Source organism: Carettochelys insculpta, chromosome 21 (assembly GCF_033958435.1).
Source record: "Carettochelys insculpta isolate YL-2023 chromosome 21, ASM3395843v1, whole genome shotgun sequence".
Taxonomy (NCBI): Eukaryota; Metazoa; Chordata; order Testudines; family Carettochelyidae; genus Carettochelys; species Carettochelys insculpta.
In genome coordinates, this window is record NC_134157.1 from 25043200 (window position 1) to 25069120 (window position 25921).

The following is a 25921-nucleotide window of genomic DNA, read 5'->3' on the forward strand; positions in this document are numbered from 1 at the left end:
GGTATGCCTGTACATTGAATATCTCATGATGCTGTGATCACTCCATCTCAAAAAAGACAAATTAGAATTGGAAAAGTACAGAGAAGTGTAATAAAAATATTTAGGGGTAAGGAAAACATTTAATTTGAGGACGGATTAAACCAACTAGGAATGTTCATCTTAGAAAAGAGATGACAAAGGGGGAATCTGATAGAGGTCTGTAACACTATGAACAGTGGGCAGAAAACAAATACGGAGAGCAATTAGTGATGTGTACATCAGAAAATCAGCACACAAAGTAATAAAATCCAAAAATGTTGCAGCTAACAGTAAAGCGATGTGCAAGAAAGCTGCTTAACACCACAATGATGCATTTATTCATATGAATTTTTTACATTCAAGATTATGCAAGCTGGAATTTATATTTTGTATTTCATTGTAAAACTGATTTTGCACATAACAATACCATTATGAAAGCATTCTCTATCCTAATCATTCTTTTAAAAGGTAATTGTTCTTACAGAAAGTAACATTATCACTTTATACACTTTCTCCTTTTTTAATATTCTGTCAGTAGAAACCTATTAAGTGTTTTCTGTAGTCACATGCGAGAGAATCCCAGAGAGCAATGAAAAAGAATCAGGCAAATTGAAGGGCTCAGAACACTGGGTAATGAAACGAATCTCCCTGTGCAGAGACTTAGCATCTCACTCATGCTCTCACCGATTTTTCTGCTTTACATGTTACTTCATGTATAGAAATTAATAAGCTGCATTCAACTTTCCATATAAAATTAACTCACGACTTTAGCACTATCATTCTTAAAGACTCTGCTGAGGGATATTACTCAGCAAACACAAGGGCAGTATGTGATACTTGAGCAGGAAGAACTTACCTGAGCATAGTCCATCAAAAATATTACTCATAGGTCAAATGAAACACTGACAGAAATGTGTGTGCACGAAACCGGAGAGAAGAAACACAGATCCCTGCAGTGAAGTCCTGTTGACTGTAAGGCCAGTTGGAGTGCCTGATTTTTAATACTCCTGACTACTCTCTGCTTATCCACTCTCTTCATATTTTATCATTTGTAAATAAGGGTAAAGTCTAGGTAATGAGTGTAAAGAATAAGAATCTCCCCTTAGCTCCATTAACAATTTGCCTCTCATTCTTAAATAATGATCTAATGTAACTTGTAAGATTCAAGTGCATAGGATTTGCAGACTGGATTAGGGCAGGGGTGAAACTGGCCCACCATCCTGTGAATGCCAGGAAGTGCAAGATATACCCCCGTGAACAACTGTGAAATAACATGCCCCATGGAAAGTTTCTGCCTATTCCCAAGCAATTAGTGTTTGGCTTATAGCATTTTCATCCTTTGTTTTAAAAGAAAAAAAAATGCTCATCCTGCTTAATGTAAACCTCAATGTTCTGATTACCTACACAATTATCTACTGTTTCTCTGAAACCTGCTAGTTCTCTGCACTCAAAGCTATCTGGTAGCCATGAGTCCCACATGTGAGTTACATGTTGTTTAAAAAGTAACTCCTTTATCCATTTTCAATTTTTTCCCCATCGCTTTCATTGAACCTCTCTCCTTAATCTCATTGGCTACATCTGTCTATCCTATAGAGATCCTTCGAAAGAAGTTCTTCCAGAAGGAAGAAACCTCCTTTTGAAAGAGTGCATCCACACACAAAAAAGCAGATTGAAAGACTGATCCGCTCTTTCGATAGAGCGCAAACACAGAGCCCCTGGTCTTTTGAATGAACTGGCCAGGGACCGAAAAATCCAGCACCATGAGGACTCCTCCTTCAAAACAAGTGCCCCGCAGAGCAGCTACACATGCTTGCTTTCGGAAAAAAGCTTTCAAAAAAAGGTGTTCTTCCTGACAGTGGGGTGGAAGAGCGCTTTCAAAAGGAGCACTGCATTCTTTTGGATTTACTTTAGAAAGAATGCTTTTTGCGTGTGGACGCTATGCAGGATATTTCAAAAGAGCCCCCTTCTTTTGAAAACCTTTCAAAAGAACTTACTAGTGTAGACGAGGCCATTTTGGGGAAGAGCAAAGAATTTACTTTCCTTACACCATTTGTTTCTCCAGACACCTCGAGTCCCTTTTATTCATCTCTTCTCTAATTTGAACTGTTCCCATCTTTGCAGTCTCTCCTGATCAGAAGGTCCCTCCTGGCCTCTCAGCATTTTCATTCCCAGGTTATTTAGGGCCTGTGAGTACAGAAAAGGTGATTCACACAAAATGGCATGCTCCTGTCTAGGAGAAAAGTGGTAGAATGTTTAGCTCTTAAGCCCCTGGGCTATTTTGCTCATGATCTTTGACAGTTTAATGAAGGAGCAAACATTGTATTGTTCTCTTCCCAGACCAAAATGGCATAATAAAAGAAATCAGGCAGATACTCCAGCCTCTGCTCCTTACTCCCACTCCTCTCTGCTCTTGGTGTGAGCCTGGGCAACCCTTGGTTAGACCCAATATTGTCTCTCTCCCTCCTAACCCTGAGGTTCTTTCACTTGCGACAGTGCAAACTACACACACTCAAATAGCAAGTATTCCCTAATTATGCTGTTTCTCTCTAACCCTCATCTATATTGATCCAGAAAGCCAACGCACCTGGGAAGCCTAATAGGGTGTTTAGTAAACTAATCCACATATTTACATGGGAAGATTCTGAAGGGATTCATTCAGAAAAAAGCAAGAGGCAGATTCTGTTCTGGTCACAGCAGTCATTCTTCCATTCAGGACTTCCCCTCATCACTGGAGTGCAGCACAGAAGATATATCCAGCAGAAAGAGCTCTCTGTGTATGGCTAAAGGGTTTTTAAAGGCCATATAGCCTGCATAATAATACATTATTCTGGGTTTATAAGACTATTTACTGTGCTGCCTAACTGTGAACACTCTCAGAACTATGGTTGTGTAATAACTGAGATTTGTGTTACTCACACAGTACATGTGTCCTCAGAATTACATGCCACTGCACTGAAATCCTGTCACAAGTCATTAAAGAGAATCCTGCAATATTTTTTCTACTCCAAGAATCTGCTTGTTTGGTAGGTCAGTTCCCATATCACATCATCTCTGTTGGGGGAAAATTCACACTGCTAGGGAAATTCTCAAGGCATCATGTGTTCTTGTGTCTTATCAAAAGCAATAATTTGGCCTTGAGAATTCTGCTGGGGTTTTTTGGAAATGAAAAAACATTTTCACCCTGTAAATAGTTAATTCTTCCCTGGGGCAACATCTGCAAATCCATGAGTTGTGCCAGGTTTGAAATGAAGAGATTTTGCCCCGAGTGAATTTTTTAAATTCTGAAAAAACAGACCAACATCTCAGCTGCCATTCAGACTGGAAATCAACAGCTTTGCCATGTGCTGTTTTAATAATAATTTGATTCCTTAGGCTCCTGCAACTAAAGGAAATAATGTAAGTAAAGGACTATTCAAGTCATAGGATTCTTCTTTGTCTTTCAAAAATACCCCTTTTTAAAGATAAAAGGGGTTACGCTAATGCTAGCAAGAGGAGATTAGGGACTGAGATGAATGATAGTTTCTTTAACACATTGTACTTAGACCACTTGATGACCAGAAATATTGGGATATTTTCTTGACTGACAAATGCTAGTGAACATCAGCTGTGAAAGTGTTTTCAATCTCTTTCCAGGCTGACCCTGTGTTTCCCTTTTGTCATAAGGGGCCTTTTGCTGACTCTTGCGTATGCGCTAAGCATTAATGTATCTTCAGTGAAATCCCACGGGTCAGCATGTTCAAAATTTAGGCACTTAACTCTGTTCCAACCTGAAAAAGAAGTCTCCTTGTTAGCAGCGCTGAGCTCTGGCACACGTGTGGACCACAGCAGGAGCTGCACATGTTCAGCTCTTCTGAATATCAGGCAATTTATTTAGTTGTCTAAGTGTGGAGTCTGTCCAAATGTGGTTACAGCACTGTGTGTGCATAGAGCACTGCTTGTTTTTTCTCAGAACCATGAAATTAATTTTTCTTCAAAGTCGAGTTAGAACTTGAAATTTTGTTTGAATAAGGTGAACAAAAAGCATAGACATTGTGACTGTTTTGTTGAGCTCCAGGGCCAAGTTCTGTGGCTGGTAAATTTTTAACGAATTGTTTTTTTCATTGAAAAATGCTTGTTGGTGCAAACCTGACACTTTGCAAAATAAGAGGCGATTTGACACAGTTCCTAGCTTCAAAAAATGTAGAGAAAACTTTTCATTTGGACATGTTCAAAACAAACAACTCCAGGTTTTCAGTTCAAAATAATGTTTTGTTTAGAAATGTTAGACTGAAAAAACGGGGTTGGTTTTTTTTTAAAATGGTCAAAATCTAAAAAAAAATTTAGAAATTTGTTGAAACATAAGGTTTTGATTAATCAAGAAATCGAGGGGTAGAGAGAGGCTTTACAGCAAGGATTCAAATACTCATGAGATTTCAACTGTTTGTATCAATTTGAGAGAAGAAAAAATTTTGATGTCTTGAAAATATTTGCAGATTGGGAAAAAAAGATTCCTGGTTAATTCATCTGCAGGTGCCTTGTGCAAGAAGATTCTTCAGCTTCATGGGATTTTTGAGCCAAACTGGGCCCCTTACAGTGACTGGGATTTAAGGCCAGGACCAGAGACGGGAAAGGAAGCGGCATGCTGCTGGGAATGCAGGAGGCACCGCAGGAGCCAGGAGCCAGCAAGGCCAGGTTTGGGCTCGGAGGGTTACTGCCCAGAAACTTCAGAAAGCCTTTGAAGATTTAGAGGCTCTCCTTTCTCAGCCTGTTGCAGGTTCTGACATGATATGCACAGGCCATTACTTCACCTTTTCTACACAACTGTATTGTTGTGCCCTCTGCAGATGTCTACACACAGCACTACTAGCAGTGCTGTCACAGGCTACGCAGTGCAGATTTCACATGCAGCCAGAAGGAATGTTTCTGACACCTTCAAGCAAAAGGATCTTGACTCTGGCGTTTCATTCCCAGCTCTTGTAATCCAAAATATTCTGTATATTAATTAGCCAAGTTGTGAAGAACCCTGAAAACCTGCCTGCATGTGTAGGCACCCCAGTTTATGTACCCCATTACCCTTCCACCCCCAGCCTCTCAAACAAACCTCTGAGTACCATTTGCTGTATTCCCACTCATCTTATCCACAACACACTACGGCTACGTCTACACGTGCCCCAAACTTCGAAATGGCCATGCAAATGGCCATTTCGAAGTTTACTAATGAAGCGCCGAAATGCATATTCAGCGCTTCATTAGCATGCGGGCGGCAGCGGCGCTTCGAAATTGACGAGCCTTGCCGCCGCGCGTCGCGTCCAGACGGGGCTCCTTTTCGAAAGCACGCCACCTACTTCGAAGTCCCCTTATTCCCGTGAGCTCACGGGAATAAGGGGACTTCGAAGAAGGTGGCGTCCTTTCGAAAAGGAGCCCCGTCTGGACGCGCCGCGCGGCGGCAAGGCTCGTCAATTTCGAAGCGCCGCTGCCGCCCGCATGCTAATGAAGCGCTGAATATGCATTTCGGCGCTTCATTAGTAAACTTCGAAATGGCCATTTGCATGGCCATTTCGAAGTTTGGGGCACGTGTAGACACAGCCTACATGTATTAACCCACACCTGGAAAGACCTGGGAAGCTAATGACCAGGTATCCAAAATCTTAGGTTTTAGGGGAGAAGGGACGTACAGCTATCCAGCCTGACTTCCAATATGTCAGAGGCCACCAGCCCCACTTGACACCTGTATCCTGAACCCAGCAATGAAGTGACAGCAAAGTATCACAGATCATGGGACACTGTACTGTTCTGTGCCACAGGCTGAAAACAGGACGGTCCAAGGTGTTCAGTGCCTGAGGCCTCTGCAAGGCCAGGAGATGATTGAGTCAGGTCCAGTCGATCCTGGCAAGTGCCCTATCCCCGCTTGTTACAGAGAAAGGCAACTCCCTCACCCCCAGATCACTACAAATGTGACCCGGGGGAAAATTCCTTCTGGAGCCCATGTATGGGGCTTCTTATACCTGTGGCTCTGAGCGACAGCCTGTCAGCCAAGCAGCTGAGAGCACCTGTGAGCTCTGACCCATCCTACTGATGTCCCTTCTCCTGCCATGACCCACTCTGACATGTCAGAGGAAGGCTACAAAAAACTCAGTGGGAGGCATGGAAACCCCTTCTGACTCTGCAGCTTACGCCTTGGTGTAAGAGCTTGTAGGAACACAGGCCATAAACCAGCAGTAAACCCCAGAGCTGTTGAGCCTTGTTCCCTATATCACAAGCTATCCCGTCATATAATCACACTCAAACATTTGTCCACTTCTCTCTAAAAACTAAGTTGTTTACCGCAACAGCTCCTATAAGGAGGGCGTCCTGGAACCCCACCCCTCTGATGCATAGAAACCTTCTTCCAATTTCCAAACCAAATGTATTCATCGCCAGTTTGTCCCTGTTTACTATTGTGTCGACATTGTCCTTTAGCTTCACCCTCTCTGTTAATTCTGCCATCATCACAATGTACTTGGAAAAAAAATTAGATATCTTCTGCAGTCTCTCAAGTGTTTCCAGTCTCCTCTCATAAGCTCATCCCTTCAGTCCCTGGATCTTCTTAATTACTCTTCTCTGCACCTGCTCCAGTGAATTATTCATCTGTGAACATAGGTGACTGGAACTGCTCACAGTATGCTAAACTAGGTCTTATCAGTGCCTTGCACATTGGCATTAATACCTCTTTAGCTCTACAGGAAATGCCTCGCCTGACAGAATAAAACTATCATCAGCCAACCCGCGCAGGACTTTCTTCCTTTGTTGCTTCCAAATCATGCACGCCCAGTTTGAAACAGAAATTCTTATGATTAGATGCTAAGCACATTACCATGCACCTTGGAGTGACAGAAATGGGATGCAGGTCAGTGGTATAGTTTTCAAGGACATCCAGAACTTTCTGTGGGATATTCTGGTTCTCCCCTGTATTGACACTACCTCCCAACTTTATATCATCAGCAACTATCATTACCACAATACAACTTTTTGTGCCAATATCATTAAAAATATCAAATAAGACTGGTCTCTAGACTGATTCTTGAGTATCTCCACTAGTAACCTCCCTCTAGTCCAACAGTTCACCATTCAGCACAGTCTGTTAACCAGTTCCCTAGCCACCTTACAGTTCTTATACTAATCCCCACAGTTGTTGGGCTGGCACAAAGTACTTGCATTAACCTCCCTGCTGGCTAATTCCTTCGCAAAAATGAGGTTCTAAGCATCTGTGAACACTGTATAACTGGCCAGTGCACTACCAGCTCTCAGAACCTGGTCCCCACACCACCACATGGCAGGGGCTCCTTAAGATTTTGTCCTTATTCACTTCCAGTATTGTCCCTGAGAATGGGGATAGTATCATAGAATGCTAGGACTGGAAGGGACCTTCAGAGGTCATTGAGTCCAGCCCCCTGCCCGCATGGCAGGACCAAGTACTGTCTAGACCACCCCGATAGACATTTATCTAACCTGTTCTTAAATATCTCCAGACATGGAGATTCCACAACCTCCGTAGGCAATTTATTCCAGTGTTTGACCACCCTGACAGTTAGGAACTTTTTCCTAATGTCCAACCTAAACCTCCCTTGCTGCAGTTTAAGCCCTTTGCTTCCTGTTCTATCCTCAGAGGCCAAGAATAACAAGTTTTCTCCCTCTTCTTTATGACACCCTTTTAGGTGCTTGAAAGCCACAATCATGTTCCCTCTTAATCTTCTTTTTTCCAAACTAAACAAGTCCAATTCTTTCAGCCTTTCTTCAAAGAATCTATTTGCCCTAGACCCCATATGGCCCTTTTAAGGCTTGAACGCCCAACGCTGGTTTTAACAGTCCAATGCTCAAACCACTGAGCTATGCCTCCCTGACAGTGTAGCAAGTGAGACCCTCATGTGTCTGCTGCTGCCAGAGCAGAACCAGGTTACAGCTCCAAACCTTGCTTTTGGAGATCTATCACTAGAAAGGAAACCTGAAAAGCAGACTTGACACAGACTACTGAAAACTGATGACAAACCTGAGCAACATCAGCAGCCATGTGCCTCATACATGAGCCAAAAGGCAGAGGCTAATAAACCCATGCATGTCCCCCCCACCCCGCCTTCATGCTATGTACGCATCTGCCATTCTCCATCAAGTGCCTGAGGGGCAGGTTCAGTAATCACTTAACCAAAAAATTACTGTGAGGAACAAGACCTAGGCTGTCGTTCGTTTAACGCCTCTGAGTTTTAAGCTTGTCAGCATTTGTAAAGAGCAACCCTTTATTCTACTTTTATTATTGAATTCCAGCAACAGCTAATGACCTGGGCCTAGACCCATTTTACACTGCACACTCCCTTGACTTTACGGCTGAGATGCTAGGTACTCTGTGGAGGTGAGGAGTTGCTGGCTCTTTGAAATGGGCTCCCACGGTTGTACTGCATCTAGCAGATAGAACTCCTAGTCAGGACTGGCCAAACAAAGGGGGTTACTACTTGCACTACTGTTAAGCCTGGTCCATGAGTGGGGTGGGATTTTCTTCCTGTCTACATGCAGGCTGATCACACTCTGCTATGGGACAGTCTGAGTCTGCTCCTTCTGTTGAATAGAACAGGTAAAAAAAATTCACATCTTGCTGCAAAATGGTGAATTTCAACTGGGGCCTCTGTGAAAATGTCTCACCTACCATCCACCCAGCTCAGAAACCTGCACTTTCCTGTGATCTTTCCATTCTTCAGCCTCCTTCACAGGAATGGGGGCAATTCTGGGTACTTTCAACAGGTAAAACAAATAGCAAAGCAAAACACACAGCAGTGCTTATTCTTCAGCGAAGTCATTGCAGCAAAATACCAAGAATCCCACCCGCCTGGGCTCCCGCAGCCTTCACTGACCCCAGGGCATTATGGCACAGGACGTGAGGTGCAATTCATTAGCTAAGGGTCCCAGCCTCTGTGCACAGCCCACAATGATCATGCCAATCCCTGGAGGACTGTTCCCAGCACTCTTCCCTCCCACATATCAGTAAACACAAGCTCTGGCAGACTGTGTCTGGGGCTGCCAGCCCAGCTGTGCAGAGTTAGGGGCATATGAGATTGAGATTTGGTTCAGTTCTTTGGGCCAAGGCCAGACGTGCTGCGAGAGCGCCAGAGGGAGAGTGCTCAGGGAGAAAGAGCAAGGAGCGCTGGCCTGCACTGCCTCCTCTGTGGGGCTGAGATATGGTATGAGCGAGGAAGGAAGTTGCATTTTGCCCTCATCAACAGGGAGGCCATGGGACTCAGCGCAGGGGAGCAAAGAGGCAAATATCTCAGTCTGGTTCAGCCTAGCAGCCAGCCACACATACATTTATGTAGCCTGTAGGAATAGCCACAAGTGGGTTGGAATGTGCTGAGACTGTTGTTAGTTGCTGCTTCTACCACATTTCACAGCAGTACATTACTTGCTCCATGTTCCACTGCCCCCAAAGCCTCTTCAATGGCGATACAAAGGATCACAAGGGACAAGCTCAGCCATCATTGAAATTCAGCCACTTTGGGGTAGAACATAACTCTTCATCAACACCAGAGCACTACCTGTGGGAGGAGCCAGTGCTGGACGTATACAGACTAAGCTATTGCTTAGGGCCCCAAGCAGCTCCAGGGGCTTCCATTTGCTTTTTATCAATGTGTTTTGCATGGGTGAGGGCCCCAAAATATTCCTGCTTAGGCCTGCAATAGGCTAGCAGCACTTTGCTTGCAGGGAACAAAGAAGCATACCTTAGCCGGTTGAAACTATTGCTTCCACAATAATTCTCTCTCTCCGAGACCAGAAGTGCACAGATTTGTGAAAATAAACAGTAATGTCTCAAAAAGTTAATCCAAAAATGATTACCACACCCAACAGGCTTATCCCAAGGTTAATTCAAGCTTCAGGGGAAGTTTTCAACTGTCCTTAATTTACTGAAACTGGCTTAGGCACCACTATAGAAAAAAATCTTTTAGTATAAATGATAAACTATATTATCACTACATGCAATGTGGTATTTCTTAGTGTGCACATTGTGATATTAGTATAGACCAAGTGCATTCCTCTGTATAGTATGTTCTTAGGAAACACGGTAGGTTGCTAGCACACTTTAGATGACCTCTGCTACCAAGCAGTAAGACCAAAGGTAGAAATGCAGACAGAATGAGACAGCGATGGTGGAGCACAGATTACTCCTTTGCATCTCTGCTTCAGATAAGCAACGAACAGAACAGTTAAACACAGACTCACAGAAAGCAGAGAGCCCATGAGAGACTTCTGGCTCCTCCTCCTGTGACTCCACATTCAGGGGGGTGGAAAGTAGCTGAATGGAGACAGCTGCAGGGCTGCACAAAGTTCCTGGTTATAATCTTTGGAAGAACCTTAAAACTGTATGGGAGTGTCAGTTTTTAAACAGAAAACCAAACAGAATGAGCTCAAATTCGAAAGCCGTAGCACTGCTGAAGTTAGGAGACATTCTGACGTGCGAATTAAAGAGCTCATAAAAGCGCCCGCCAGGCCTTAGAATCAATGGAAAGCAATAAAGCAGTTAAAAATTCTCCCAGTTGTAGGCCTTATAGGTTTCCTTATCTTAAATTCTTTGACTAAACCCCTGGAGCAAGTCCCAGGGTGCATTGTGGGAGTGTTGTCTTTCAGCCTGGGAGCTTCAGAGACAGTTTCATGGCCTGTCTCTCTGACCCCGCCTTCAGTGCATGGTGTCTCCACTATAGGGGAGCTTGTCTTGGCCGCAGAGTCTAGACATTCCCAGCTACTACCCTTCTGATATTCTCAGGCCAGTGGTAATTTAAAAATTGTTTGGGATAGGCTGAGCCTCTTAGACACGGGGAGCCAATAATAAGCCTCAGTTCAGTGACCCCTGTCGGAGCATCAAAAAGACAGTAGAGGCTCCCTCAGTTCAGCACTGGGTCAGGAATCGCGACCTCTCCTGACCTTCCTTGTAGATTTAAAATTGTTTTGAGAAAGAGGAGAATAAAAAGGATACAACTCCAGGCAATTTTGAACAGCAGCCCAGCCTCTTGTACAGTCCAAATGCATGTAGGTAACACATTTAAACAGAGCACTGGAAGCCCTGGAAAATAAAAGTTTGGATACTCTGTATTTCTAATGGAATGCATATTGCTTTTACTTACACAGCAAACTTGAAAGTGAAAAGACTGTGAAGAAAAACATTGCTTCCACAACAATTACAGCAAAGACACCGGACGCAGACGCACATAGTGCTGCTAAACATTAAGAGACACAGCTCAGCAAAAACACAGATTATGTTTATTTTCAACTGGCTTGCTACATTGTCTGTTTATTTTCAACTGTCTGTTAGCTGCATACATGAGTTGAAAAAATTAACACCCTGATCACTAGACAAATTGCCTCATAAGAATAAGCCACATACAATCGTCGTTTGCTTGCTTTTCAAACGTGTCCCTGTGTACACAGCACATACAATCACAACCAATAAAACCAAATATACTAGTTTTATTTGTGGGTTTTGGAACTGCATAATGGTGACTTACATTTTTTCTCAGTCTACTTTATAGTGTTTACTTAGCAGGATTTTCATCCACTACCTGGAAAGCATGATTAGCACTCAAATGAAATATATTGTCAAAGGGCTCTGAAGACTCAGAAAGAGGTTTACCAGTTTATGGGATGAGAGTTGAGTGTTTCTTCTTTGTAGCTTCACATGGGCTGGTAAAGGTCAGAGACATGAGCTGGGAGAAAGCAGGAAAGAGCAGACAGAGGATGTTCCTGAAAAAGAGAATAACACACAGCAAGCAGATGAAGTATGAACCCTGGGCAAAAGCACAGGCATAGCTCCAAATTTCACAGAGAAGTCTGCCTTAGAAGGAAGAACCAGCATTGTTCCTACTGGCATTATAGAAACCCACTGGCAGAAGTGCCCCAGGCTCAGGCACCTTTACAGGGAGACCTGGCCCTATCCTGCACTGCCCCTATCCCAGGAGCAGTGTTTCTTGTAAGCTAAGTGCTTGGTCAGCCACCCAGGAGAGATTCAGGTGCCACTCTGCTCATCAGCAGAATGCCCACAGCCACCGACAGCCGGCAGCCTGTGTTTCTATATGTGGTGCACATCTACACATGCCTTGGTGCACATAACAAAATGTATTCTTCCCATGGATGGAAACCCTGCGCAGGAGTAGTAGTAAGATCTCCTCTCTTCCTGCAGAAAGGCTGGGGTGCCAGCAGGTGCCAGCAGTACTTACCCCGGCAGCTGGGAGGCATCAGTTTGCAGCAGAGGACTGAGCTCTCTACCCTCTTGGAAACTAACTATCCATGGCTGTGTTAAGTCCATTACTTCTCATCCAACCACCAGTGGACATGGAGGACTATTAATCTGTCTTTTTTCTAAAGACTTTAGAAAGTCAGATTTTCTAACCCTATTATAATTTTTTATGCCCTTCTCTGGACTCTCCCCAATTTGCCCACATCTTTCCAAAAGTACATCTCCCAATCTTGGATACAGAACTCCAGATGATGAGTAGAGCATGATGATTACCTCTCATGCCATATTTCTGTTAATACATTCCCAAACGATATTAGCCTTTTTTGCAACTGCGTCACATTGTTGACTCATATTCAACTTGTTATCCACTGTAACTCCCCAGGTCCCTTTCAGCAGCACTATCACCTACCCACTTATTCCACACTTTGTAGTTGTATATTTGATATTTTTCTTCTTAAGTGTAGTACTTTGCACTTATCTTTGTTAAATTTAATCTTGTAGAATTCAGACCAGCTCTCCAATTTATCAATGTCAGTTAGAATGCTAATCTTGTCTTTCAAAGTGTGTCCAACCCTGCTGAGCTTGCTGTCATCTGCAGGCTTAATAAGCATATTTTCTACTTCATTATCACTAATGAAAATACTGAACAGTACCAGTCCCAGGACTGACCCTTGCAGGACCTAGATTTGCTTTCCCAGTTTTAAAGGAAGCCACTGATAACTACTCTTTGAGTGTGGTCTTCCAACCAGTTATGTACTCACCTAACAATAATTTTATCTAGACCACACTATGGTAGTTTGCCCCTGAGAATGTCACGTAGGACCATTCAAAAGCCTAACCAAAAATCAAATACTTCACAATCCAGAAGGCAGCCTAGCATAGCTCACTGGTATCTCTTTGTAATCAGACAGTAGCAATTTAAAACAATGCCTGCATTTTTTCCTTGCACCCTGTCTAAAGTAGCGCAGCATGGGCCTGCTCTTTGATGCCAGAACGTGTGTTCACCAGGCTGTGCAATGTCAGTAAGTCGATCCAAGCACTGGTATTTATAGAGACAGAATGAAACAAAAAGCTTTGGTTCCCATGGATGCTTCAGAGCTGCAAATTATTAAAGATTACCTGAAATTACTGTTCTCTAAGCACCCAATTATAAAGTCACGCTGCCTGGCTGCAAGAAGCACCGGATGGATGGCACTCATCAGTGTTGCTTTATTAAAGGTCTTTTCACTCCCTTGGGATCTGCCATTCTTAAAAGGGGTGGGGGTAGGAAATAATGGAATTATCCAGGTTAAAGTGATCAGTGAATCATGCTAAGGAGCTTGTAACTGAGCTGCACCAAGGAGCACTGTTTTGTGGAAGCGAAACACTTTGCAGGCATGAAGAGTATTTCCCAAACAATCTGTGCAAGCAAAAAACCCAAGCAGCAGCTTTGATTTACACATTTCCAAATGAGGCCCAGAATGCAGCTCCACTCTGGACTCCATCAGGGATGTATGGGACAGAGAAATAATAAAGGGGGAAGTCTGCAGCAGACAAGAAATGTGATGGACACTGTAGCATAGCCCAGTGATCCTGGCTGTGCAGGCTCTTCTACTGAGACATGCATTCCTCCCTGGAACTCACTCGGCCTCCTTGCCAGAACATCTTTGAAGGACTCAGGGAGGATTGCTCAGGCTCACATCCTGTGTCTCATTTTTAAAGGTTTCCTTCCATGGCTGCTTCAGCTTGACTGAAACAAGAATCCAGCCATTAAGAAAATAATGCAACAACAATAGTAACCCTGAGAGTACATGGTTCTGGGAGTACCACGGCTGTTACTATCAACTGGTGCTAATAAGTAGTTGCAATAATTCCAATATAGTATTAGTTGTGTAAATAATTAAATGTGTGCAGGAGAATCCAAAAGGCAGTCCAGGCAACCAAAAAGAAAATTACTTCTAAAAGTTAACATCAAATTGATTAATTTTTGAGACGTGTATTTCTGCTTCCCATGGGGGCAGGAAGTCAGGGGAGGGAGAGAGAGAGAGAGAAAGAGGTTAAACTCCACTGGATGCTATTGTGTTTCTATGGCAACACGATGTTTCAAGTAGCCTTTGCCATTACATAATGATTGGTAAAAGCACTAGACAGTGTGTAAAGTGGCCAAGCGAAAGAGCAGCCAATAAATGCAGAAAATCTTTAAATCACAGAAATAAGAGTTGGAAACAACCTGTTAGACTAGCTCATTCATTCACTGGGCCCTGCACCAGTTTAGCAGTTTCAAGAATCTCAAAAATCCTAAAAATTCAAACCAAGACACTAGTAAAAACTTACTGATGCGAGAAAATGATTTCTTCAGAAGCTATAAAGAGCCTCTATAATCCCCTTCTGCAAGTCTGAGTGCATTGCAAAGCATATGCACATACATTGTATTTTCCATCATCAGGAAAACGGGGGCAAATGAAAGGTGGTTTAAAGTGCTGCTCTAAGAATAAGTACACAGTAATATCCTAATACAGCAATCATCATCATAAATCATCCCCCACTAAGATCTCTGCCCCCAAAATATCTTTCTTTACCCCAAAAGAAGAACCAGACACCCACCAGAAGCCCACAAGGGACTCATTGTTACCAGCTGTTTACATGGATTTTGCCCAAGTACAAGAATGATGGGCAACTGTACAAAGCCCTGAGAGAAAGAGAGACATTAGAGGTGTATTTGCTTTACAGTTTTACCTTCACATCATCTTTTAACAAACGGGAAGCGGAGGGATTAGGCTGTCTTGAAATACAGGAGCCTTCTGGGTGGTTTCTGTTTAGGTGTGATGCAACAGCTTTTTATAACTAATCTAAGACAGGGATGGTTTCCTGGGTAGCTCCTAAGTGTTTCAGCATGGCCTCTGGTAAGTATATAAACATAAGGGCCTCGCTGGGTATTTACCATGGTAGGACAGCAGTTAAAAGATTTAATTTTCAGGGTTACCTTAGCGAAAAGTAGCAGAGACAGAAAGCCTCTGAAAGGCTTAAGGCAGTGTTTCCCAAAGTGTGGTACATGTACCACTAGTGGTACACCAAAGGATTTCAAGAGGCACACGGCAGAAAATGAATGATTAAAAATCAGGAGATAAGCACAGGGGTGGCACTGGGAGAAGAGGTACACAGATAAGGCCAAAGTTCTGAAAGGGGTATGTGAATGTTTTAGGTTTGGGAAACACTGGCTTAAGTTACTGCCTCTGGTGTGTACACATGAGCAACCACGCTCACTGCTCCATCTGGGGACAGGCCATCCAAGCATAGGGTTGCCAACCCTCCAGGACAGGCCTGGAATTGGCATCAATCTCCAGGTGACTACTGAAAGCAATCCTAGAGATTTTAATAGGATATTTTAAGGAAAAAAAAAGCCAAACTTTGCTTCACATTGAAAAAAAAATCTCCCAGAACAGTTTTAGTCAGAGTTGGCAACCCTATCCCAGCACCTGCAATGCCTTTGTGATCATCTTAAAAGATATCCTGCCAATAGAAATGAGTTTCTCTGTCACCCACACACCTCACCCTGGTCATTAATTATCATTCAAAATACCAGGTCAAGTCCTAGTACCATTGCCCAGATCTGGACACTGTATTACACTGTATGCATGACACAGTCCCAGCCACCATCTCTCCAGAGGCCAAGAGAATTTCATGACAGTGACTAAAGCTTTGTTTCTGTGCAAAACTGTTTTGCTGTTGCAATATCCACACCTATGGACTAGTTTTAGAAAGGACCAATGGACCACATGAAAAGTGTATGCCCATCTGCAGCACGCCCCCCACCCCCAATTCCAAAGATTCTATCTCTTTTCTCTATCCAGAAGAAGAAGGTATGAATGCTCCGCCACCACCTCCGCTCTTTATATGCTTTCTAAAAGCCATAGTTCAGGTCCAAACCTTCACTCTACATAGCTGAGCATGGGGGGTGGGGGGATAGGCAGAAAGCCCAAAGAGTTTTGCAGCTTTTAGACAAATCCAGACACGTTTTGGCAGGTCACAGTACCTCAAATCTCTCAGGTCACATTAAAAAGCTTCTGCATGAGGTGTGGCAGAGTGTTCTCTGTCAGTTTCATCTGACTAAGATGCATAAGTGGGTGTAATTGCAGGAATTCTCCTTTTGAGTAGTCTAGGGCAAGCTTGCACAACTGGCAGGCTGCTCACATTGCCTGCTGTGACTACATCTTGATACAATGTGCATTTCACCTGCCTGTGCATTGACAATACACCCTTTGCCTTTGGACTGGAGCCACATACAACTTCAAACCACAGTTTGCAAATTCAGTGAGCTAAATATTTAAATATACAAAGTAAGAAGCAGAGTAACACTCTCAAAGATGTAAAATATGCAAGCAACAAATAGGGCCATTTAAAGTATCTCCTTCAATCCCTAGATGACAATTATCCTTAAAAACATCATGTTTATGAGATTAAATAGTGTACTGATCCTTTACTCTTGGAATAAGAGCAGTAAGTTCCAAGATGAGAAGAATGGGAAAGATGAATTGAAGGAAAGGGGACTAAGGGAAGGACTAAAGAAAAGAGATGTCTGAGCTCTTTCCTAGGACAATTCGGCTCTTAGTTACAGCAGGATAGACCCACAATAACTCCACCGACTTCAGTAAATTATTTTAGTGTTGCACACACTGTAGCAAGAGCTGACTCTGATCTCTAATTCTATTCTCCCCTAGACTGGAGTTGTTTTAATATTCAGAAAGTTGTTCTCTGTATCATGGTAGCACCCAAAAATCCCTGTCAAGAATAGCATCCTATTGTTCCACATGCTGTACAAACATCCAGGAAGATAAAGCTTACAATTTAGGTTCCCTTTGAAATGGTCCATCAGATTGTTATGGCAGAGTAGGATGGGAGAGTTATAACTGCTGTTGGTTTTACAGATGGGAAGCTTTCAAAGACCTCAGCAATGGGAGCCAGTCTAAGAACCTAGCAGATATAAAAAACCTGGATATTTTAAGTCAATGTATAAGCACCTCAAAAGATGTTATCTGCACTACACATAGAAGCCAGCCATTAATTAGCGGGCTGGATTTCATCACTGTTGCAAAGGAGTATTATATTATCATCACACACTTATCTGTGGCACCAAACTATTCAGAAAATAATAAGATAATATAATAACATAAAGTTATATAATGAGCCACACATCACAGGATGCCAGTACCTTCCATCTAAGGATCCCAATATATACTGTATAATGCTTCACAAAAGCCTGGGAGGCAGCTGACCTGGTCGGAGCTTGAGCCTAGTCTCACCTGTCCTGATTTGCTGTGGTCTAACCTGATCAGATCTGGTGACTGGATACATGTCTCCTGGCATTTCATTCCACTCGTTTGGAAGTACTTCCAGTGGCAAACCGTGGGACTCACTTGGGCACTCCAGCCTGGATATCCATATGTCCCATGTGGCACATGGCTTTGGCCTTGGTAACCAGAAAATCTGGTTCTCATTAAAAGAAGGAACAGAGGTTTTTAGGCCCTAAACATCCCACAGCCAAACTTCCCAGTCTCCCAGGCAACAGGGAACGGAATGCATCATCTTGCCCCAGGCTCAGACAACCTGGCACTGCCAAGCCAAATGCAACATGTGCTCAACCACACTGCAAGGAGCACTGCAGTGGAAGGCACATGACAGGTGTGACACAGGGACAGAGGGGTACAGAGGTCAGGTCATACTCTGACACACAGCGAGCAGGTCTCAGCAGTAAGTACAGTTGTGCTGTGCTATGGATTGCCTACGAAAAACTCGCTTCGTAATCCAGCTGCCATCAAGAACAGTTCATTCAACTCAGCTCCATTTGGCAGTTGGCTTGATCAGCTGAGGTATATGTGCTCCTATGGCAAACTGTACACCTATGGAACAGGGCAACAAAGTACTTGTCTGGCTTTTTATTTGTGCTAATTGTCGTTTTGATAACAGGAATAACAGCGTCGTGCCCAGACATCAGCCATTCCCCCAGCACCCTCCTGTCACTACCTACTCACTCAGGTCTGGACAGAAAGTGTCTCCAGCAGGGTTATAGTAGAAGGGAGCCACCTGCAAGGAGCTGAACTAACACTGAGAAGGGAGTCAGTCTGACTCCAGTACAAATACCAGAGTGGAGCCTGTCTCGGTGTGTGAACAATCTCTAGTAGATGACTGCAATTTGTCTTGTTCTCTCTTCATGAGCCACGGCTCTCCTTGCTTCATCATGGTGATGCTGTTTTTGTAACACAAAACCTGTTCCCCTGGTGAACTTTACCTTCAAGAGCTACAGTGTGAAACTGCTAACAGTGTCCCGAAAAGGGATCCATTCGTCTGGAACATGCAGAAGCTGCAGAGCCACTGATGCTTTTCATCATGTTTCATGGGGAGGAAGGAGGTGGGTCACAGGCCCGGAGCACTGCACTTCTAGCTCACTCCCTCAGACCTTGCACTGCTCGCCCCCGCCCCCAGCACCCTAATCTGGTTCTTGCTGAGAACTGACTCCTCTGCTGATGAATAAATGTGGGCTGTTAGGTTAGGCCAGGCTGGGATCACAACACCAGGTCAGAGCAGGCTCAGGGCACACACATCCAGCATACGTACAGATAAAAATAAGAAAATTCCCAATCATCCCAAGGGTGTTGTTTACATTAATTTAGCAACTGACTCTAAGGAGCTGTAGCTTTGGGAAGAGATTGCTGAGCAGGGAGAGCCCATCCTGAATAGAATTACTGACAGAATTACAGCTGACACTAAGAACTGCTTGAAATGACTTGAGGGAACTGCAGACAATGGGCTGTATTATTAAGCAGAATAAAGGTGAAGTTACAGGGGATACTTGAGACCAAAGACGGAGTCAGTGAGCCTGCCACCTGGAACCAAGCATGGGCTGTGGTTGTACTAATAGCCAGCAGGGATCTAGGAAAAAAGCAGGAAGAGTTGAAGTCAGACAGACTGGTTTGCTGAGGCTTTTGTGCTTTTCATCACGTGGGATGCAACCAGGGCTCCCTGCAGGTTGAGCACTTGGGCCGCTGGCCAGGAGAGACTCAGGTGCCACACAGCTGATTAGCAGAGCACCCACAGCTGGTGCACGTCTGCACAGGCCTTGGCACACATGGTACATACGTCTTTGTTTTAACTGTTCTCTCACTGGAGTTTTTAAATATTGTATCAAGTCATTTTATGTATCATTGTGTTAAGCCCTGTTCTACAGAAATTCAGTTGTATTTTGTAGAACAGTTCCTAGAAGTAGGTAAGGTAAAGAAAAACCTCTCTGTACCCTTTAGTTTTGGACTGCTTCATTGATTGCCCTGTTGCGTGAATGAGGTGTGAATGGGAAGGCGTGGGAGACCAGCATCTCCAGGTATTTGCACCGGCTGGAGGAAGTAATCAGCCCCCCCCACCCTTGTTCACTGGGAGCTCCCTTCTTATAGGGAGAGCTCCCAGCTGGTCAGGCCTGGCTCCAAGCCTTGCCTCCAGTCTAATCAGCCCTTGAAGGCAGAGGAAGTAGATCTGACAGCAATGAGAAGAACAGTGTGAAGTGGGCCCATTGAAAGATGATTGGATATATGGATGCCTTGGGAGTCACCAGCAAGGGCCTGCCTTTGGAAGCACCACACAGAAGAAGGTCTTAAATGTATATCATAAGATTGCTCTTCTACATTATGCATATGCATGAGCCGGCTAACTGGTGTCAACAGGCATGCGAGAGAGGACACTATAAATGGAAGCATCTTGCACAGGGAGCCTGGGTGTGTCTGGTCAGCACTGGAGCACCGATCCGGATCGGCAGAAGCCCAGCTCCACTCCTCCCCATCTAACTCACCTGGCCAGTGCAGTTAGGAGGAGAAACTATTGGTAACCGCAACAAGACAGGAGTGTGCTTGTGTGTAATTATATATATATATATTATATATGTGTGTGTGTGTTGATTGCTATATGTGTATTGCCAATAACTGTGACGTTTTCCCTTTTCCCCTGAAAAGATCCTGTGAAGTACTTTTCAGTACAACATTTTGGTGGAGAATTGAGAAAGGGGGAAGGTACCACAAGTATTTACTAGGTAATGAATGTTGAAAAGTGATGACAAAATCTTGAAACTGAGTGTTCAAAACCTTGAAATAGAGTATTGGAAATAGCATATTGAAACGCAGTATTGAAAACCTTACAGTGGAGTACTGGAAAGTGATCAATCAGCTAGGAGTGCATACACCCAGCTGTAGAATTCCCAGGTTAGGAAGAAGGATTAGAGTCCTTGCTTCCACCTCACAGGGTGGGGATGCTAAGAAAAACTGGTGAAGAAATCATTTCTAGGTATCTGTACCCTCAGCTGTAGAACCCTGAGCAGGTTTAGGTTTCCTGCCCCAGCCCAGGAGGGGTACAGTAATTTGTACAAGATACCCTCAGCCGCAGAGTCCCAAGATAAGGATGGAGCTTAGTGTCTCTAGTCATATTTTTAATTTGCAACACTGGAGCTGTGTCTACACGTGCACGCTACTTCGAAGTAGTGGCACCAACTTCGAAATAGCGCCCATCGCGTCTACACGCGTCGGGCGCTATTTCGAAGTTAACTTCGACGTTAGGCGGCGAGACGTCGAAGTCGCTAACCTCATGAGGAGATAGGAATAGCGCCCTACTTCGACGTTCAACGTCGAAGTAGGGACCGTGTAGACGATCCGCGTCCCGCAACGTCGAAATTGCTGGGTCCTCCATGGCGGCCATCAGCTGGGGGGTTGAGAGATGCTCTCTCTCCAGCCCCTGCGGGGCTCTATGGTCACCGTGGGCAGCAGCCCTTAGCCCAGGGCTTCTGGCTGCTTCTGCGGCAGCTGGGGATCTATGCTGCAGGCACAGGGTCTGCAAGCAGTTGTCAGCTCTGTGTATCTTGTGTTGTTTAGTGCAACTGTGTCTGGGAGGGGCCCTTTAAGGGAGCGGCTTGCTGTTGAGTCCGCCCTGTGACCCTGTCTGCAGCTGTGCCTGGCATCCCTATTTCGATGTGTGCTACTTTGACGTGTAGACGTTCCCTCGCTGCGCCTATTTCGATGTTGGGCTGAGCAACATAGAAGTTGAACATCGACGTTGCCGGCCCTGGAGGACGTGTAGACGTTATTCATCGAAATAGACTATTTCGATGTCGCAACATTGAAATAAGCTATTTCGATGTTGGCTGCACGTGTAGACGTAGCCTGGGTGTTGGAAATATTTGTTTATAGCACTGTGTTTTGGGATACTTTGTAACACTGTGGGAGGTTTCTATACTGTGGGATACTTCGTAACTGTTGTGCTGGGTATAGCCTTAATAATGTTCAGGAAAAAGGAGTCCAGGGTAAAGGAGGATGCTGTAACCCCTAGAAGAGAGGGGGAACCGGAAAAATTGCATTATGTAAAAGAAAAACTTCTTTTAAGCAACTCTTGCAGAAATTCAGGACAAACTATGGAAAAAAAAAACCCCAAACCCTACTGGTAGTTTTAAATCTAAAAGCGAGCCAAACAACATCTGCATGCAAATAACCTAGCTGGCAGCACAAAAAAGCTTTGCAGGTAGTTGATCAGCAAACGACCTGAAATCTGGTCTGAAGAAGTGGGTCTGTCCCACGAAAGCTGATCACCTAATAAATTATTTTGTTAGTCTTTAAAGTGCATATAACAAAATGTATTCTGCCCATGGATGGAAAAAATTAGAGCAAACATTGGATGCAAGCCCAACACTGGGCTGTCATGCTCTCAAACACAAACAACAAACCCCCTGGTTCTGTCACCAGGATAGGTCCCACTGATAAACCTCCCTGATACATGGCTTTTAGTGTAACTAATCTCAGCCCCAATCTCACCAGTGGATTGTGAACCTATCCTGAACCCTCTGAAGACTGTGAGACTGTGGCTGATTTCAGTGACACTGGTAGGGACAGGTGACTTTGGGCCTTTACCTTTAGCAGAATTACTGCATGAGCCTCTTGTGGAAGGTAAATGGCACAGGATGCAGCTGAAGGCTCTTGTACTCTGGTGTGAACACTGGGCAGTGGCACAGCCTAACTTCCATAGTTTCACAGGGAACATCTGTGAAACACTTCATGCCTACCCTTCTGTGCCTGCTGTTATTTTGGGGACACGATATTGGTCTGCTCAGTTATAGCCATTCCAAGTGTTCCATTCTCTGACCTTTCATGCAGGTGCAATAGATTGCACGTGTATTGATTTCTGTTCTCCCAGTTAACTGTAGCACAACTTGTCTCTTTCAGATTAACTGCTTTGTCCACTGTGGGCCCAAACCATCCCATTTGGAGGCCAGGAACATAATTTACCAGAACAATTGGCTGCTTCAATGTCTGTCAGTAACATTTATGCTCACAGAGCTAAAGCAGTAACCTTCTGACAAGCTGAAAAGCCCCTCCTTCCAGTACAGAGTCCTGGAATGATGGCTAACTCCAGAACTCCACCATTATGGTCTCTGTCCCCTAAGTGGCTTGGGCGACATTGTGCACAGGAAGACATGCAAGCCATAATGGAGCAATTTGCATTATGTATATGTAACCCGTGTTCAAAGGGTCATGTTTTCTATGCACAGATTCTACATTAGGGGTTGATCCTGCTTGAAGCAGGGGGTTGAACTAGATGACCTCCTGAGGTCCTTTCCAGCCCTATGATTCTTTGTGACTGAGCTGCATTTTAGCTGGTATGTTAGGGTCAGCACCTAATTATCAACCCATTATTCACCCTGCCCAGCAATACAAGCAGAGAGTGAGCTCTGAACGTGGCTTGGAAATGGTTACAATCCATTCTCACTTGCTGCTCATTCTTCTACTCCATGTGTCAGCTGCCGAGCAGAAAGCACATGGCCAGCAATAAACTTGGTGGGATAATACTCATGATTGGAATGTTGGTATTGAAGGGTACAGCCTGCTTAGGAAGGACAGACAGGGAAAGAAGGGAGGAGGTGTTGCCTTGTATATTAAAAATGTACACACTTGGACAGAGGTGGAGATGGACATAGGAGATGGACGGGTTGAAAGTCTCTGGGTTAGACTCAGAGGAGTAAAAAACAAGGATGAGGTCCTACTAGGCGTCTACTACAGGCCCCCTAGCCAGGTGGAAGAGGTGGATGAGGCTTTCTTTAAACAGCTAACAAAATCATCCAGGGCCCAGAATTTGGTGGTAATGGGAGACTTCAACTATCCAGGTATATGTTGGGAAACTAATACAGCAGGGGACAGACTGTCCAATAAATTCTTGGATTGCATTGCAGACAACTTTTTATTCCAAAAGGTTGAAAAAGCTACTGGGGGGAAGCTGTTCTAGATTTAATTTTAACAAATAGGGAGGAAATTATTGAGAATTTGAAAGTGGAAGGATGCTTGGGTGAAAGTGATCATGAAATCATAGAGTTCACAATTCTAAGGAAGGGTAGAAGGGAAAACAGTACAATAGAAATAATGGATTTCAGGAAGGCAGATTTTGGTAAACTCAGACAGCTGGTAGGTAAGGTCCCATGGGAAGCTAAACTGAGGGGAAAAACGGCTGAGGAGAGTTGGCAGTTTTTCAAAGGGACATTATTAAGGGCCCAAAAGCACGCTATCCCGCTGCGTAGGAAAGATAGAAAACATGGCAAAAGACTGCCTTGGCTTAACCAGGAGATCTTGCATGATCTCAAACTAAAAAAGGAATTGTATAAGAAATGGAAACTAGGACGAATTACAAAGGATGAATATAGGCAAACAACACGAGCATGCAGGAGCAAGATTAGAAAGGCTAAGGCACAAAATGAGCTCAAGCTAGCTACAAGCATAAAGGGAAACAAGAAGGCTTTTTACAAATACATTGGTAACAAGAGGAAAACCAAGGAGAGGGTAGGGCCATTGGTCAGTGACGAGGGAGAAACAGTAACAGGGAATTTGGAAAAGGCAGAGATGTTTAATGATTTCTTGTTTCGGTCTTCACTGAGAAATCTGAAGGAATGCCTGACATAGAGAATGCTAGTGGAAAAGGCGTAGGTTTAGAAGTTGAAATAGGAAAAGAACAAATTAAAATTTACTTAGAAAAATTAGATGTCTCCAAATCACCAGGGCCTAATGAAATGCATCCTAGAATCCTCAAGGAGCTGATAGAAGAGGTATCTGAGCCTTTAGCAATCATTTTTGGAAAATCATGGGAGACGGGAGAGATTCCAGAAGACTGGAAAAGGGCAAATATAGTACCCATTTATAAAAAGGGGAACAAGAATAACCTGGGAAACTACAGGCCAGTCAGCTTAACTTCTGTGCCAGGAAAGATAATGGAGCAGGTCATTAAAGATATCATCTGCAAGCAGTTGGAAGGTGGTAAGGTGATAGGGAACAGCCAGCATGGTTTTGTTAAAAACAGATCACGTCAAACCAATGTAATAGCTTTCTTTGATAGAATAATGAGCCTTGTGGATAAGGGAGAAGCTGTGGATGTGATATACCTAGACTTCAGTAAAGCATTTGACACGGTCTCACGTAATATACTTATCAATAAACTACGCAAATACAACTTAGATGGGGCTACTATAAGGTGGGTGAACAACTGGCTGGATAACCGTACCCAGAGAGTAGTTATTAATGGTTTTCAATCCTGCTGGAAAAGTATAACTAGTGGGGTTCCGCAGGGGTCTGTTTTAGGACCGGTTCTGTTCAATATCTTCATTAACGATTTAGATATTGACATAGAAAGTACACTTATTAAGTTTGCAGATGATACCAAGCTGGGAGGGGTTGCAACTTCTTTGGAGGATAGGGTCATAATTCAAAAGGATCTGGATAAACTGGAGAAATGGTCTGAGGTAAACAGGATGAAGTTTAATAAGGACAAATGCAAAGTGCTCCACTTAGGAAGGAACAATCAGTGTCACACATACAGAATGGGAAAGGACTGCCTAGGAATGAGTACAGCAGAAAGGGATCTAGGGGTTATAGTGGACCACAAGCTAAATATGGGTCAACAATGTGATGCTGTTGCAAAAAAAGCAAACATGATTCTAGGATGCATTAACAGGTGTGTTGTGAACAAGACACGAGAAGTCATTCTCCCGCTCTACTCTGTGCTGGTTAGGCCTCAGCTGGAGTATTGTGTCCAGTTCTGGGCACTGCAGTTCAGGAAGGATGTGGAGAAATTGGAGAGAGTCCAGAGGAGAGCAACGAGAATGATCAAAGGTCTAGAGAACATGACCTATGAAGAAAGGCTGAAAGAATTGGGCTTGTTTATTTGGAAAAGAGAAGATTGAGGGGGGACATGATAGCAGTTTTCAGGTATCTAAAAGGGTGTCATAAGGCAGAGGGAGGGAACTTGTTCTTCCTTGCCTCTGAGGATAGAACAAGAGGCAATGGTCTTAAATTGCAGCACGGGAGGTTCAGGTTGGACATTAGGAAAAAGTTCCTAACTGTCAGGGTGATAAAGCACTGGAACGAATTGCCAAGGGAGGTGGTAGAATCTCGATCACTGGAGATATTTAAGAAGAGGTTAGATAGATGGTCTATCAGGGATGGTCTAGAAAGTGCTTAGTCCTGCCATGAGGGCAGGGGGCTGGACTCGATGGCCTCTCGAGGTCCCTTCCAGTCCTACTCTTCTATGATTCTATGATTCTAAGAGCCAGGCAAAGGGGAGTCCCTCTGTCCATTCAGCAGCTCTATGCTGAGCTGCTGGAGTGTGATGTCACACGTGTCAAACTTTGCGGATGCT

General features: G+C 44.0%; 1 long non-coding RNA gene across 2 annotated transcripts in view; it reads right to left on the bottom strand.

Moving 5' to 3' along the window:
* Window positions 1–10242: 10242 nt before the first annotated feature.
* LOC142024022 (uncharacterized) overlaps window positions 10243–25921 on the bottom strand; it is a 220636-nt gene continuing 204957 nt past the window's right edge. The window contains exons 8-10 of one of the 2 annotated variants that reach the window (XR_012648367.1): window positions 11642–11751; window positions 10988–11074; window positions 10243–10367 (exon numbers count right to left, since the gene is read on the bottom strand). This is a non-coding gene — a long non-coding RNA (uncharacterized LOC142024022). Of the gene's footprint in view, window positions 10368–10987; window positions 11075–11295; window positions 11752–25921 lie in introns of those variants that run through there. The other variant, XR_012648366.1, reaches the window with a different exon arrangement.